At 50.2% G+C, this 12,382-nt stretch overlaps 12 non-coding genes across 12 annotated transcripts; 6 read left to right on the forward strand and 6 right to left on the reverse strand.

Annotated features, from left to right (window-relative positions):
- Positions 1 to 1,090: 1,090 nt before the first annotated feature.
- Positions 1,091 to 1,174, reverse strand: Trnal-uaa. Its single transcript has one exon. It is a non-coding gene; the product is annotated as a tRNA-Leu (tRNA).
- A 684-nt stretch (positions 1,175 to 1,858) lies between these two features.
- Trnag-ccc lies at positions 1,859 to 1,930 on the forward strand. The gene has a single exon. It is a non-coding gene; the product is annotated as a tRNA-Gly (tRNA).
- Positions 1,931 to 3,056: 1,126 nt separating this feature from the next.
- Trnal-uaa lies at positions 3,057 to 3,140 on the reverse strand. Its single transcript has one exon. It is a non-coding gene; the product is annotated as a tRNA-Leu (tRNA).
- A 684-nt stretch (positions 3,141 to 3,824) lies between these two features.
- Positions 3,825 to 3,896, forward strand: Trnag-ccc. Its single transcript has one exon. It is a non-coding gene; the product is annotated as a tRNA-Gly (tRNA).
- A 1,126-nt stretch (positions 3,897 to 5,022) lies between these two features.
- On the reverse strand, positions 5,023 to 5,106 carry Trnal-uaa. Its single transcript has one exon. It is a non-coding gene; the product is annotated as a tRNA-Leu (tRNA).
- Positions 5,107 to 5,790: 684 nt separating this feature from the next.
- Positions 5,791 to 5,862, forward strand: Trnag-ccc. Its single transcript has one exon. It is a non-coding gene; the product is annotated as a tRNA-Gly (tRNA).
- A 1,126-nt stretch (positions 5,863 to 6,988) lies between these two features.
- Positions 6,989 to 7,072, reverse strand: Trnal-uaa. The gene has a single exon. It is a non-coding gene; the product is annotated as a tRNA-Leu (tRNA).
- A 684-nt stretch (positions 7,073 to 7,756) lies between these two features.
- Trnag-ccc lies at positions 7,757 to 7,828 on the forward strand. Its single transcript has one exon. It is a non-coding gene; the product is annotated as a tRNA-Gly (tRNA).
- Positions 7,829 to 8,954: 1,126 nt separating this feature from the next.
- On the reverse strand, positions 8,955 to 9,038 carry Trnal-uaa. Its single transcript has one exon. It is a non-coding gene; the product is annotated as a tRNA-Leu (tRNA).
- Positions 9,039 to 9,722: 684 nt separating this feature from the next.
- Trnag-ccc lies at positions 9,723 to 9,794 on the forward strand. Its single transcript has one exon. It is a non-coding gene; the product is annotated as a tRNA-Gly (tRNA).
- Positions 9,795 to 10,920: 1,126 nt separating this feature from the next.
- Positions 10,921 to 11,004, reverse strand: Trnal-uaa. The gene has a single exon. It is a non-coding gene; the product is annotated as a tRNA-Leu (tRNA).
- A 684-nt stretch (positions 11,005 to 11,688) lies between these two features.
- On the forward strand, positions 11,689 to 11,760 carry Trnag-ccc. The gene has a single exon. It is a non-coding gene; the product is annotated as a tRNA-Gly (tRNA).
- The last annotated feature ends 622 nt before the right edge of the window (positions 11,761 to 12,382 follow it).

Below are 12,382 nucleotides of genomic sequence, written 5' to 3' on the forward strand. Positions count from 1 at the left end.
AACGAAACGCGATCTTCGAAACTGTGAACTGTCGCGGTACGAATAGTTTTCCTTCGCCCCTCGTCTCAGTCCGTGCTGCCAGGGCGCTAGTCTGCGGGTTTCGTTTCTCAGCATCGTGTGTCTCCATGTGTCGACTTGTCTCGACTTTGCTCGGCTGACGCGAAATCTGACGCTTGGAAATGGGCATATATGTAGAGGGCAGGCGCTAGAAACGACTGGGAGAGACCAAAAAACGACAAACACACGACGGAACCTTTCATTTTATTGTGGCCACAGATTCGCCCCTTAGTGTACCGAGAGGCAAGAGTGGCGTCAGCGTGCGCGACCGCATCACTATCGCTAAGCAACAACGAAACCGAAGGAAAAATGCAAAATGAAAGAAGCCAAGAGCACGTCGAGTTCCCAGCCGAGCACGCATCCAAGTACCAACCACGGCCAGCGCATCTTAACGCCGGTGACCAGACGAGAACCGCTGCACTACGCGCGGTATGGCCGTTGGCGACAGTATCGCGCGACGTGTAGACACCTTACTTCTTGTGAAGATCGCTTGTTATTTACCTGGCAGTGTCTCGCTGGAGGAAGCATTGTCTTTTAGGGGCGAAAAATGAACTGGCACTTGGTGCGGTCGAATACGCGGCCTTTGTGTTCACAGCACGACGCTCTAACTTACTCAGCTATAGAGCTACGCAATGTGGCACGTCTGCAGTCCAATACCCTATCCACCGTCTCATCCACCTTTATTACTGCCCTGGCACTCATTTAAACACATATCTGCTTTCATTCACGTTTGCTTGCCTGATGCTTGGACCCCAAAAACCACAACACAAAGATATCGTAAATGCCGTGAGAATAACCAAGACTCAGCAAACAAAAGTATGTTCGGCTACCGGGAATCGAATCCGGGCCTCGTGGCTGAAAGCCATGTCTCCTAACAGCTTTCCATTCTTTCTGACCGCCAGACAATCAGACTTGCAAGGCAAGCACCATAGTCACTGCCGTTTCTAGTAGTATCTGTGGAACCTGTTCCCACGTAATTTACTTGTTTTCCCGCATGTACGAAATTTGTAGTTTTGGAATATTTAAAATGCATTGTCAGATGTGGGGTTCGAACCCACGCTCCCCTTAGGGAACCAGAGCTTAAATCTGGCGCCTTAGACCGCTCGGCCAATCTGACGCGTGGGCGCAAAATCTCGTCCATCGTCGTTTCTAGGTATATCTGCAGAGCCTGACTGCGAAATTAGCGTGTTTTTTTCTTGTGTGAAGGAATTACGTTGCTTTTAGAGTATTTAAAACGAGTTGTCAGATGTGAGGTTGCACCCCACACTCACTTTCGGGAACCAGAGCTTAAATATGGTGCCTTACACCATTGTTTTCCGTCGCCATCTGTCTTGAGTGGAACGAGCAGAACTGTAGTTATCAATATTCACATTGACGCAGAGAAAACAAAAAACGACAGGAAAGGCCGTTCCCTAGCAACGGCTACGCTGTGCCTTTCGCCCTGAGGGGAAGCTAATGATATGCTCCAGGCGATGATCAAACTAACCAACTTAATATTGTGATACTTAGGCGCTTTCTACTTCTGGATTGGCACACATATGCTGAATCGTCTCTGGATCATCAGTAAGTACGTCACATTAGATATTTGTTTTATCGCCCTGCTGTAAATTAAAGGGCAGTTTTTTCAACGGCTGTCAGTTCTGCTTCTAGTTACGCTACATCGCCCTAGCAGCACCTACACACTGTGTTCAGATGTTCCCGCCCCCGCCCTGGCGTTGAGCGCCTACAGCGCCATCGCCTTCGGCCTCTGATGGCAGGAGGGTAGCCGACACATCACGGCGTGGGTGGGACGCAGCACAAGGCGGTGGTGGTGTAACGGTCAGCATGGTTGCTTCCCAAGCAGTTGATCCGGGTTCGATTCCCGGCCACCGCACGAAACGTACTTTTTTCTTCTGGGGGAGTTCCACGTAACGAAACGCGATCTTCGAAACTGTGAACTGTCGCGGTACGAATAGTTTTCCTTCGCCCCTCGTCTCAGTCCGTGCTGCCAGGGCGCTAGTCTGCGGGTTTCGTTTCTCAGCATCGTGTGTCTCCATGTGTCGACTTGTCTCGACTTAGCTCGGCTGACGCGAAAGCTGACGCTTGGAAATGGGCATATATGTAGAGGGCAGGCGCTAGAAACGACTGGGAGAGACCAAAAAACGACAAACACACGACAGAACCTTTCATTTTATTGTGGCCACAGATTCGCCCCTTAGTGTACCGAGAGGCAAGAGTGGCGTCAGCGTGCGCGACCGCATCACTATCGCTAAGCAACAACGAAACCGAAGGAAAAATGCAAAATGAAAGAAGCCAAGAGCACGTCGAGTTCCCAGCCGAGCACGCATCCAAGTACCAACCACGGCCAGCGCATCTTAACGCCGGTGACCAGACGAGAACCGCTGCACTACGCGCGGTATGGCCGTTGGCGACAGTATCGCGCGACGTGTAGACACCTTACTTCTTGTGAAGATCGCTTGTTATTTACCTGGCAGTGTCTCGCTGGAGGAAGCATTGTCTTTTAGGGGCGAAAAATGAACTGGCACTTGGTGCGGTCGAATACGCGGCCTTTGTGTTCACAGCACGACGCTCTAACTTACTCAGCTATAGAGCTACGCAATGTGGCACGTCTGCAGTCCAATACCCTATCCACCGTCTCATCCACCTTTATTACTGCCCTGGCACTCATTTAAACACATATCTGCTTTCATTCACGTTTGCTTGCCTGATGCTTGGACCCCAAAAACCACAACACAAAGATATCGTAAATGCCGTGAGAATAACCAAGACTCAGCAAACAAAAGTATGTTCGGCTACCGGGAATCGAATCCGGGCCTCGTGGCTGAAAGCCATGTCTCCTAACAGCTTTCCATTCTTTCTGACCGCCAGACAATCAGACTTGCAAGGCAAGCACCATAGTCACTGCCGTTTCTAGTAGTATCTGTGGAACCTGTTCCCACGTAATTTACTTGTTTTCCCGCATGTACGAAATTTGTAGTTTTGGAATATTTAAAATGCATTGTCAGATGTGGGGTTCGAACCCACGCTCCCCTTAGGGAACCAGAGCTTAAATCTGGCGCCTTAGACCGCTCGGCCAATCTGACGCGTGGGCGCAAAATCTCGTCCATCGTCGTTTCTAGGTATATCTGCAGAGCCTGACTGCGAAATTAGCGTGTTTTTTTCTTGTGTGAAGGAATTACGTTGCTTTTAGAGTATTTAAAACGAGTTGTCAGATGTGAGATTGCACCCCACACTCACTTTCGGGAACCAGAGCTTAAATATGGTGCCTTACACCATTGTTTTCCGTCGCCATCTGTCTTGAGTGGAACGAGCAGAACTGTAGTTATCAATATTCACATTGACGCAGAGAAAACAAAAAACGACAGGAAAGGCCGTTCCCTAGCAACGGCTACGCTGTGCCTTTCGCCCTGAGGGGAAGCTAATGATATGCTCCAGGCGATGATCAAACTAACCAACTTAATATTGTGATACTTAGGCGCTTTCTACTTCTGGATTGGCACACATATGCTGAATCGTCTCTGGATCATCAGTAAGTACGTCACATTAGATATTTGTTTTATCGCCCTGCTGTAAATTAAAGGGCAGTTTTTTCAACGGCTGTCAGTTCTGCTTCTAGTTACGCTACATCGCCCTAGCAGCACCTACACACTGTGTTCAGATGTTCCCGCCCCCGCCCTGGCGTTGAGCGCCTACAGCGCCATCGCCTTCGGCCTCTGATGGCAGGAGGGTAGCCGACACATCACGGCGTGGGTGGGACGCAGCACAAGGCGGTGGTGGTATAACGGTCAGCATGGTTGCTTCCCAAGCAGTTGATCCGGGTTCGATTCCCGGCCACCGCACGAAACGTACTTTTTTCTTCTGGGGGAGTTCCACGTAACGAAACGCGATCTTCGAAACTGTGAACTGTCGCGGTACGAATAGTTTTCCTTCGCCCCTCGTCTCAGTCCGTGCTGCCAGGGCGCTAGTCTGCGGGTTTCGTTTCTCAGCATCGTGTGTCTCCATGTGTCGACTTGTCTCGACTTTGCTCGGCTGACGCGAAATCTGACGCTTGGAAATGGGCATATATGTAGAGGGCAGGCGCTAGAAACGACTGGGAGAGACCAAAAAACGACAAACACACGACGGAACCTTTCATTTTATTGTGGCCACAGATTCGCCCCTTAGTGTACCGAGAGGCAAGAGTGGCGTCAGCGTGCGCGACCGCATCACTATCGCTAAGCAACAACGAAACCGAAGGAAAAATGCAAAATGAAAGAAGCCAAGAGCACGTCGAGTTCCCAGCCGAGCACGCATCCAAGTACCAACCACGGCCAGCGCATCTTAACGCCGGTGACCAGACGAGAACCGCTGCACTACGCGCGGTATGGCCGTTGGCGACAGTATCGCGCGACGTGTAGACACCTTACTTCTTGTGAAGATCGCTTGTTATTTACCTGGCAGTGTCTCGCTGGAGGAAGCATTGTCTTTTAGGGGCGAAAAATGAACTGGCACTTGGTGCGGTCGAATACGCGGCCTTTGTGTTCACAGCACGACGCTCTAACTTACTCAGCTATAGAGCTACGCAATGTGGCACGTCTGCAGTCCAATACCCTATCCACCGTCTCATCCACCTTTATTACTGCCCTGGCACTCATTTAAACACATATCTGCTTTCATTCACGTTTGCTTGCCTGATGCTTGGACCCCAAAAACCACAACACAAAGATATCGTAAATGCCGTGAGAATAACCAAGACTCAGCAAACAAAAGTATGTTCGGCTACCGGGAATCGAATCCGGGCCTCGTGGCTGAAAGCCATGTCTCCTAACAGCTTTCCATTCTTTCTGACCGCCAGACAATCAGACTTGCAAGGCAAGCACCATAGTCACTGCCGTTTCTAGTAGTATCTGTGGAACCTGTTCCCACGTAATTTACTTGTTTTCCCGCATGTACGAAATTTGTAGTTTTGGAATATTTAAAATGCATTGTCAGATGTGGGGTTCGAACCCACGCTCCCCTTAGGGAACCAGAGCTTAAATCTGGCGCCTTAGACCGCTCGGCCAATCTGACGCGTGGGCGCAAAATCTCGTCCATCGTCGTTTCTAGGTATATCTGCAGAGCCTGACTGCGAAATTAGCGTGTTTTTTTCTTGTGTGAAGGAATTACGTTGCTTTTAGAGTATTTAAAACGAGTTGTCAGATGTGAGATTGCACCCCACACTCACTTTCGGGAACCAGAGCTTAAATATGGTGCCTTACACCATTGTTTTCCGTCGCCATCTGTCTTGAGTGGAACGAGCAGAACTGTAGTTATCAATATTCACATTGACGCAGAGAAAACAAAAAACGACAGGAAAGGCCGTTCCCTAGCAACGGCTACGCTGTGCCTTTCGCCCTGAGGGGAAGCTAATGATATGCTCCAGGCGATGATCAAACTAACCAACTTAATATTGTGATACTTAGGCGCTTTCTACTTCTGGATTGGCACACATATGCTGAATCGTCTCTGGATCATCAGTAAGTACGTCACATTAGATATTTGTTTTATCGCCCTGCTGTAAATTAAAGGGCAGTTTTTTCAACGGCTGTCAGTTCTGCTTCTAGTTACGCTACATCGCCCTAGCAGCACCTACACACTGTGTTCAGATGTTCCCGCCCCCGCCCTGGCGTTGAGCGCCTACAGCGCCATCGCCTTCGGCCTCTGATGGCAGGAGGGTAGCCGACACATCACGGCGTGGGTGGGACGCAGCACAAGGCGGTGGTGGTATAACGGTCAGCATGGTTGCTTCCCAAGCAGTTGATCCGGGTTCGATTCCCGGCCACCGCACGAAACGTACTTTTTTCTTCTGGGGGAGTTCCACGTAACGAAACGCGATCTTCGAAACTGTGAACTGTCGCGGTACGAATAGTTTTCCTTCGCCCCTCGTCTCAGTCCGTGCTGCCAGGGCGCTAGTCTGCGGGTTTCGTTTCTCAGCATCGTGTGTCTCCATGTGTCGACTTGTCTCGACTTTGCTCGGCTGACGCGAAATCTGACGCTTGGAAATGGGCATATATGTAGAGGGCAGGCGCTAGAAACGACTGGGAGAGACCAAAAAACGACAAACACACGACGGAACCTTTCATTTTATTGTGGCCACAGATTCGCCCCTTAGTGTACCGAGAGGCAAGAGTGGCGTCAGCGTGCGCGACCGCATCACTATCGCTAAGCAACAACGAAACCGAAGGAAAAATGCAAAATGAAAGAAGCCAAGAGCACGTCGAGTTCCCAGCCGAGCACGCATCCAAGTACCAACCACGGCCAGCGCATCTTAACGCCGGTGACCAGACGAGAACCGCTGCACTACGCGCGGTATGGCCGTTGGCGACAGTATCGCGCGACGTGTAGACACCTTACTTCTTGTGAAGATCGCTTGTTATTTACCTGGCAGTGTCTCGCTGGAGGAAGCATTGTCTTTTAGGGGCGAAAAATGAACTGGCACTTGGTGCGGTCGAATACGCGGCCTTTGTGTTCACAGCACGACGCTCTAACTTACTCAGCTATAGAGCTACGCAATGTGGCACGTCTGCAGTCCAATACCCTATCCACCGTCTCATCCACCTTTATTACTGCCCTGGCACTCATTTAAACACATATCTGCTTTCATTCACGTTTGCTTGCCTGATGCTTGGACCCCAAAAACCACAACACAAAGATATCGTAAATGCCGTGAGAATAACCAAGACTCAGCAAACAAAAGTATGTTCGGCTACCGGGAATCGAATCCGGGCCTCGTGGCTGAAAGCCATGTCTCCTAACAGCTTTCCATTCTTTCTGACCGCCAGACAATCAGACTTGCAAGGCAAGCACCATAGTCACTGCCGTTTCTAGTAGTATCTGTGGAACCTGTTCCCACGTAATTTACTTGTTTTCCCGCATGTACGAAATTTGTAGTTTTGGAATATTTAAAATGCATTGTCAGATGTGGGGTTCGAACCCACGCTCCCCTTAGGGAACCAGAGCTTAAATCTGGCGCCTTAGACCGCTCGGCCAATCTGACGCGTGGGCGCAAAATCTCGTCCATCGTCGTTTCTAGGTATATCTGCAGAGCCTGACTGCGAAATTAGCGTGTTTTTTTCTTGTGTGAAGGAATTACGTTGCTTTTAGAGTATTTAAAACGAGTTGTCAGATGTGAGGTTGCACCCCACACTCACTTTCGGGAACCAGAGCTTAAATATGGTGCCTTACACCATTGTTTTCCGTCGCCATCTGTCTTGAGTGGAACGAGCAGAACTGTAGTTATCAATATTCACATTGACGCAGAGAAAACAAAAAACGACAGGAAAGGCCGTTCCCTAGCAACGGCTACGCTGTGCCTTTCGCCCTGAGGGGAAGCTAATGATATGCTCCAGGCGATGATCAAACTAACCAACTTAATATTGTGATACTTAGGCGCTTTCTACTTCTGGATTGGCACACATATGCTGAATCGTCTCTGGATCATCAGTAAGTACGTCACATTAGATATTTGTTTTATCGCCCTGCTGTAAATTAAAGGGCAGTTTTTTCAACGGCTGTCAGTTCTGCTTCTAGTTACGCTACATCGCCCTAGCAGCACCTACACACTGTGTTCAGATGTTCCCGCCCCCGCCCTGGCGTTGAGCGCCTACAGCGCCATCGCCTTCGGCCTCTGATGGCAGGAGGGTAGCCGACACATCACGGCGTGGGTGGGACGCAGCACAAGGCGGTGGTGGTGTAACGGTCAGCATGGTTGCTTCCCAAGCAGTTGATCCGGGTTCGATTCCCGGCCACCGCACGAAACGTACTTTTTTCTTCTGGGGGAGTTCCACGTAACGAAACGCGATCTTCGAAACTGTGAACTGTCGCGGTACGAATAGTTTTCCTTCGCCCCTCGTCTCAGTCCGTGCTGCCAGGGCGCTAGTCTGCGGGTTTCGTTTCTCAGCATCGTGTGTCTCCATGTGTCGACTTGTCTCGACTTTGCTCGGCTGACGCGAAATCTGACGCTTGGAAATGGGCATATATGTAGAGGGCAGGCGCTAGAAACGACTGGGAGAGACCAAAAAACGACAAACACACGACGGAACCTTTCATTTTATTGTGGCCACAGATTCGCCCCTTAGTGTACCGAGAGGCAAGAGTGGCGTCAGCGTGCGCGACCGCATCACTATCGCTAAGCAACAACGAAACCGAAGGAAAAATGCAAAATGAAAGAAGCCAAGAGCACGTCGAGTTCCCAGCCGAGCACGCATCCAAGTACCAACCACGGCCAGCGCATCTTAACGCCGGTGACCAGACGAGAACCGCTGCACTACGCGCGGTATGGCCGTTGGCGACAGTATCGCGCGACGTGTAGACACCTTACTTCTTGTGAAGATCGCTTGTTATTTACCTGGCAGTGTCTCGCTGGAGGAAGCATTGTCTTTTAGGGGCGAAAAATGAACTGGCACTTGGTGCGGTCGAATACGCGGCCTTTGTGTTCACAGCACGACGCTCTAACTTACTCAGCTATAGAGCTACGCAATGTGGCACGTCTGCAGTCCAATACCCTATCCACCGTCTCATCCACCTTTATTACTGCCCTGGCACTCATTTAAACACATATCTGCTTTCATTCACGTTTGCTTGCCTGATGCTTGGACCCCAAAAACCACAACACAAAGATATCGTAAATGCCGTGAGAGTAACCAAGACTCAGCAAACAAAAGTATGTTCGGCTACCGGGAATCGAATCCGGGCCTCGTGGCTGAAAGCCATGTCTCCTAACAGCTTTCCATTCTTTCTGACCGCCAGACAATCAGACTTGCAAGGCAAGCACCATAGTCACTGCCGTTTCTAGTAGTATCTGTGGAACCTGTTCCCACGTAATTTACTTGTTTTCCCGCATGTACGAAATTTGTAGTTTTGGAATATTTAAAATGCATTGTCAGATGTGGGGTTCGAACCCACGCTCCCCTTAGGGAACCAGAGCTTAAATCTGGCGCCTTAGACCGCTCGGCCAATCTGACGCGTGGGCGCAAAATCTCGTCCATCGTCGTTTCTAGGTATATCTGCAGAGCCTGACTGCGAAATTAGCGTGTTTTTTTCTTGTGTGAAGGAATTACGTTGCTTTTAGAGTATTTAAAACGAGTTGTCAGATGTGAGATTGCACCCCACACTCACTTTCGGGAACCAGAGCTTAAATATGGTGCCTTACACCATTGTTTTCCGTCGCCATCTGTCTTGAGTGGAACGAGCAGAACTGTAGTTATCAATATTCACATTGACGCAGAGAAAACAAAAAACGACAGGAAAGGCCGTTCCCTAGCAACGGCTACGCTGTGCCTTTCGCCCTGAGGGGAAGCTAATGATATGCTCCAGGCGATGATCAAACTAACCAACTTAATATTGTGATACTTAGGCGCTTTCTACTTCTGGATTGGCACACATATGCTGAATCGTCTCTGGATCATCAGTAAGTACGTCACATTAGATATTTGTTTTATCGCCCTGCTGTAAATTAAAGGGCAGTTTTTTCAACGGCTGTCAGTTCTGCTTCTAGTTACGCTACATCGCCCTAGCAGCACCTACACACTGTGTTCAGATGTTCCCGCCCCCGCCCTGGCGTTGAGCGCCTACAGCGCCATCGCCTTCGGCCTCTGATGGCAGGAGGGTAGCCGACACATCACGGCGTGGGTGGGACGCAGCACAAGGCGGTGGTGGTGTAACGGTCAGCATGGTTGCTTCCCAAGCAGTTGATCCGGGTTCGATTCCCGGCCACCGCACGAAACGTACTTTTTTCTTCTGGGGGAGTTCCACGTAACGAAACGCGATCTTCGAAACTGTGAACTGTCGCGGTACGAATAGTTTTCCTTCGCCCCTCGTCTCAGTCCGTGCTGCCAGGGCGCTAGTCTGCGGGTTTCGTTTCTCAGCATCGTGTGTCTCCATGTGTCGACTTGTCTCGACTTTGCTCGGCTGACGCGAAATCTGACGCTTGGAAATGGGCATATATGTAGAGGGCAGGCGCTAGAAACGACTGGGAGAGACCAAAAAACGACAAACACACGACGGAACCTTTCATTTTATTGTGGCCACAGATTCGCCCCTTAGTGTACCGAGAGGCAAGAGTGGCGTCAGCGTGCGCGACCGCATCACTATCGCTAAGCAACAACGAAACCGAAGGAAAAATGCAAAATGAAAGAAGCCAAGAGCACGTCGAGTTCCCAGCCGAGCACGCATCCAAGTACCAACCACGGCCAGCGCATCTTAACGCCGGTGACCAGACGAGAACCGCTGCACTACGCGCGGTATGGCCGTTGGCGACAGTATCGCGCGACGTGTAGACACCTTACTTCTTGTGAAGATCGCTTGTTATTTACCTGGCAGTGTCTCGCTGGAGGAAGCATTGTCTTTTAGGGGCGAAAAATGAACTGGCACTTGGTGCGGTCGAATACGCGGCCTTTGTGTTCACAGCACGACGCTCTAACTTACTCAGCTATAGAGCTACGCAATGTGGCACGTCTGCAGTCCAATACCCTATCCACCGTCTCATCCACCTTTATTACTGCCCTGGCACTCATTTAAACACATATCTGCTTTCATTCACGTTTGCTTGCCTGATGCTTGGACCCCAAAAACCACAACACAAAGATATCGTAAATGCCGTGAGAATAACCAAGACTCAGCAAACAAAAGTATGTTCGGCTACCGGGAATCGAATCCGGGCCTCGTGGCTGAAAGCCATGTCTCCTAACAGCTTTCCATTCTTTCTGACCGCCAGACAATCAGACTTGCAAGGCAAGCACCATAGTCACTGCCGTTTCTAGTAGTATCTGTGGAACCTGTTCCCACGTAATTTACTTGTTTTCCCGCATGTACGAAATTTGTAGTTTTGGAATATTTAAAATGCATTGTCAGATGTGGGGTTCGAACCCACGCTCCCCTTAGGGAACCAGAGCTTAAATCTGGCGCCTTAGACCGCTCGGCCAATCTGACGCGTGGGCGCAAAATCTCGTCCATCGTCGTTTCTAGGTATATCTGCAGAGCCTGACTGCGAAATTAGCGTGTTTTTTTCTTGTGTGAAGGAATTACGTTGCTTTTAGAGTATTTAAAACGAGTTGTCAGATGTGAGATTGCACCCCACACTCACTTTCGGGAACCAGAGCTTAAATATGGTGCCTTACACCATTGTTTTCCGTCGCCATCTGTCTTGAGTGGAACGAGCAGAACTGTAGTTATCAATATTCACATTGACGCAGAGAAAACAAAAAACGACAGGAAAGGCCGTTCCCTAGCAACGGCTACGCTGTGCCTTTCGCCCTGAGGGGAAGCTAATGATATGCTCCAGGCGATGATCAAACTAACCAACTTAATATTGTGATACTTAGGCGCTTTCTACTTCTGGATTGGCACACATATGCTGAATCGTCTCTGGATCATCAGTAAGTACGTCACATTAGATATTTGTTTTATCGCCCTGCTGTAAATTAAAGGGCAGTTTTTTCAACGGCTGTCAGTTCTGCTTCTAGTTACGCTACATCGCCCTAGCAGCACCTACACACTGTGTTCAGATGTTCCCGCCCCCGCCCTGGCGTTGAGCGCCTACAGCGCCATCGCCTTCGGCCTCTGATGGCAGGAGGGTAGCCGACACATCACGGCGTGGGTGGGACGCAGCACAAGGCGGTGGTGGTATAACGGTCAGCATGGTTGCTTCCCAAGCAGTTGATCCGGGTTCGATTCCCGGCCACCGCACGAAACGTACTTTTTTCTTCTGGGGGAGTTCCACGTAACGAAACGCGATCTTCGAAACTGTGAACTGTCGCGGTACGAATAGTTTTCCTTCGCCCCTCGTCTCAGTCCGTGCTGCCAGGGCGCTAGTCTGCGGGTTTCGTTTCTCAGCATCGTGTGTCTCCATGTGTCGACTTGTCTCGACTTTGCTCGGCTGACGCGAAATCTGACGCTTGGAAATGGGCATATATGTAGAGGGCAGGCGCTAGAAACGACTGGGAGAGACCAAAAAACGACAAACACACGACGGAACCTTTCATTTTATTGTGGCCACAGATTCGCCCCTTAGTGTACCGAGAGGCAAGAGTGGCGTCAGCGTGCGCGACCGCATCACTATCGCTAAGCAACAACGAAACCGAAGGAAAAATGCAAAATGAAAGAAGCCAAGAGCACGTCGAGTTCCCAGCCGAGCACGCATCCAAGTACCAACCACGGCCAGCGCATCTTAACGCCGGTGACCAGACGAGAACCGCTGCACTACGCGCGGTATGGCCGTTGGCGACAGTATCGCGCGACGTGTAGACACCTTACTTCTTGTGAAGATCGCTTGTTATTTACCTGGCAGTGTCTCGCTGGAGGAAGCATT

Source organism: Schistocerca americana, unplaced genomic scaffold, assembly GCF_021461395.2.
Source record: "Schistocerca americana isolate TAMUIC-IGC-003095 unplaced genomic scaffold, iqSchAmer2.1 HiC_scaffold_249, whole genome shotgun sequence".
Lineage (NCBI taxonomy): Eukaryota > Metazoa > Arthropoda > Insecta > Orthoptera > Acrididae > Schistocerca > Schistocerca americana.